Raw genomic sequence first — 4,035 nt, 5'->3', positions numbered from 1 at the left:
ATAGTTCGCTCACCTGTATAGCTGATTATGAGCGCCCTGATAGCAGAACTGTCGTCAAACATTTATTTGACAATTTCATGTAAATGTCTTGAAGTAGTGACAAATAATCCATTGCCTCGAACAGAGTTCCGCAAACCATTGGCCACTTCGGGGTATTCATGTGGCAAAGTAGATAACATGTTTATCGATAAAGACTTCTGTTTCCTACTGTAATGATGATGTTTCGGTATACACCCGTACATCCTTAAAAAGTTATCAAGCAACACAGTGTTAACATCTTGGTTAGAAAGGACTATGACAATTTTTCCATGTGACAGTAGTGACAGTTGTTATACACTTCAAACAAACTAAAGTGACATTTCCAAATAATCTTCTCTCTTTCGGGATACGAGTTTTCCTTTCAGCGCGGCAAGTGTTGAATGTCATCAGCTTAATGTTGGAAGAAGACACCGGTCGACCCTAGAAATACGCCCACTCATGCCCCGTGTGTCAAGAGGTGTATTAAGAGCTTATAGTTCGTGAACGATTCGTCTCGAAATGCATACATCTCTGTTACATGAGAGAGTGTACATGAATATATGATCTAAATTACAGCATAAGTTGTTAGATGCATGAATCATTTAAGAACCGGATATATCTGGAGAGCATGTGTTGAAAGGATGATATGGATGCACACAACTGGTGTAGTTTCTGTGTAAACAATGATGTAGAAGACATTAACCTGGGTTAATAGTATTGTTAGACTAGTGACAGTAACACCATTAGTGATGGTCACCATCGCCCTTCAATAACACCCACCTCATAACCACGAGTTTCCTGTAGTTGAGCAGGGTGAAGTGGGGCCTGCCGGGGTACATTAATGATTGATGTACTTTGAGGACTTCATGAGTGTATTGTACTGAGTAAAGTGAGGGAATCGATGTGTATTAGTACTGAGCTAAGTCGCTGATTTGATGTGAATTAGTACTGCGCTAAGTGGGGGATTTGAGGTGAATTAGCACTGAGCTAAGTGGGGATTTGATGTGAATTAGTACTGAGCTAAGTGGGGACTTGATGTGAATTAGTACTGAACTAAGTGGGGGATGTGAGGTGAATTAGCACTGAGCTAAGTGGGGTGACTTTGTCTACATTAGTACTAAGCTAAATGGGGGGCTTGATGTACATTAGTACTGAGTGAAAATGAGGTCTTCTTGGGTGCATATGTGGCAGGTGCACATTGACGAATTCATTTATGTATTACTGATGAATGCTTTGTGAAGACGTTAAAGGTGCATTAAAGTGATGTACTTAGTCATGGGGATTACAAGCTGTTCAACAACTTGGATTGAAAAAATATGCAACTTTGGAAAAAATTGTGACATAATGCTAGAAGTGAAGTCCATTTATTTAAACTATGAAACGTCCACCTGCACCATACATGTGCACTCCCGGGGGAAACTGTTGAAACGATGTTGCAATCAAACTAAACACAAACAGCTCCGGAGAAACAAACACAATCAGCCGATCAAACTAACCGGAGTAGATACGCACACATTTTCACATTTACAGAGATTCCTCACACCATGTAAAGCTTTCGCGAACATAAATCAATAAAACCCTCTGAACATCTCCCTCCCTCAGTCTAGCCATTTGTGAAAATACCCACAAATTATTACTGTGTACTGGTCTCAGCTAGTGGTCGCCCACAAGCACATGTACGGTAAATGCTGCCACAGTCAACATGGGGCTTGGCACTGATTAGGGTTGCGGAACAGGTTCCTATAGAAAGAGTTCCACAATAACGTCACACAAGCTTGTGGGTTCCTGCGTGTAATGGTGTTCCATTTCGAGATCAATATTTAGAAGAATTTACCCCTGTGCGAGATGATTGTCCAGTGTCTCAGACTGATGGAGATGACTGGATTGAGACCTTTAGACAATGGTACGGTCTAAACACAGGTCCCTCTTCTCGGACGAGACTGTGAACTTGTGGTGATGGTGACGAAGGTTAAGATGGCGATCACCACCAAAGTTCGTAAAGTTCATCTCCTTCTTGAAAGGACGCCATGCTCGTTTCACAGGAGGAAATATGGATATGATTTCTGGTTTAAATCTACCAACGTGATTACAATTTCATTGGAGAAAGGAAATAAGTGTCTCTTTAACTATCAACAATGACACACTTCAATCAATATCGCGCCTACATCACGTGAAAGTGAACAGTTTTGAACTTTGTGAATGCGCTCTGACTTGATGCTTGTTCAAAAACGTATTACTCTCATGCAAGCTGGCCAGATATTTCACGAATTCCGCAAGGTGTTATCGCTCGGCCTTTGACCGGGATACCTGCTCACAGCCATCAGTAACTATCAATGACAACGCGTATACTCTGCCCATATTGTATGTCAGGTCTGTTGCTACTTCGAAAGGCGTCACACCCTGTTAAGAGGTCTCAGTTTTGTCAATGTCGTTATTTATGTACGAATAACCGTATGACGGATAGGGAAAATACACGCTAAGCTGTATTTTGTGCTCGTAACTAACGCAGGTCCTGTCATCTACTTAGATGCTGTGCTGGATTACGCCTTGACTGAAGTACTCCCCTTGGATGCTGTATGTTGTATGTGGTTATAGAGGAATTTATTTGTCTTCTATGCGTGACTGACCAGCAGGTAGTCAAAACTAAGTGAAAGGTAAGTGGACAAACCCTGAACTGAAAAGTTAGTACTCACAAACACATTAAGTGAATTTTGAGAGAGAGAGAGAGAGAGAGAGAGAGAGAGAGAGAGAGAGAGAGAGAGAGAGAGAGAGAGAGAGAGAGAGAGAGAGAGAGAGAGAGAGAGAGAGAGAGAGAGAGAGAGAGAGCATTATTGTTCACTGTCCTTTTCATTGTCATATTCAGTGTCCCAGTGTTGGCATTTGTCAATGTATATCATTGCTGATTGCAATATGTGTCAATTCTACTTAGCATTTAAGTACTGCTTAACAGAAAATTTGTAAACCTGACAATAAACATTGAATGGATTCATTGGGTAGAACAGGATATTGAAGACGTAGTACATCAGAGGTAGGCTACCTTTACTTTCCATTCCATGATGGTGTATACAACACTATATATCACAGTAACGACTATATCACAGTAAGGATCATGATTAGATGGCAAATAGTTATAATAAAGTTGACAGAAAATCGGCCCCGATATTATCATAATTATCGTCGCAGTCGCCGTTTACACTGTTCCAACTATGCCAGTATTTACTCAAAAGTAAGTCCCTGTTGAACATACGCTCCCGGACAAAAGTGAATATACTGTCTTGTTTGACGCTGGTCAGCATGCAAGAAACAAGAAATGGGTATTCGACGGTGATCTTTTTTATATTGATATCATCCGGTTTCTTTTCTGGGTGCGGCGTAAAACTAAATTCACTCACTAACTGTTTCTTTTCTACAGCTTCGTATCAAGGAGTACTAGTATCTTACAACAGATCTTGGCACTTGAGGTTTCAAAGTACATGTCTGTTACACATTCGCTGAAAAGAGTAATGATCAGAGTAAATTGTGAATTTACAAGTGTGATACTTTGTATTGCTGACACTTTAGCAGCTATAATAATCAGACTGCTGCTAACAAAAACATTGATTTATTTTAACCAATTATAATTACAAAGTACCAGTCATCACACACAGTGCTATGAAATTCGTTACGATCATAGCTCTGTACATAATGTAGCTTCACAGTCAATACCACTGTTGACAAAGATACTGTTAATCTCTACTTCTATGAAATCACGCGCGGCAACCACGTGACGCAGTATTTATGACATGTATCAATTTATCATTACTGAGATTTGTTATCGATAACAACGATGTGCAGCGTAATTAAACAAACTACTAAAAACAGATTTCATCTATGTGTAGAATTTACCATGTATTGCGAAATGAACAGACTGTACACACAGAGTTGAAACATGTATGGGTAATTGTTAGGCTGATAGGGATGATGTTTACACACTTGTCAGTGTTAATAGACCCATTTGGATTCAGTTGAATTAGTGTC

The sequence above is a fragment of the Haliotis asinina genome, chromosome 5 (assembly GCF_037392515.1).
Source record: "Haliotis asinina isolate JCU_RB_2024 chromosome 5, JCU_Hal_asi_v2, whole genome shotgun sequence".
NCBI lineage: Eukaryota > Metazoa > Mollusca > Gastropoda > Lepetellida > Haliotidae > Haliotis > Haliotis asinina.
The sequence above is the reverse complement of the archived record's forward strand: the minus strand, read 5'-3'. Positions refer to the sequence as shown.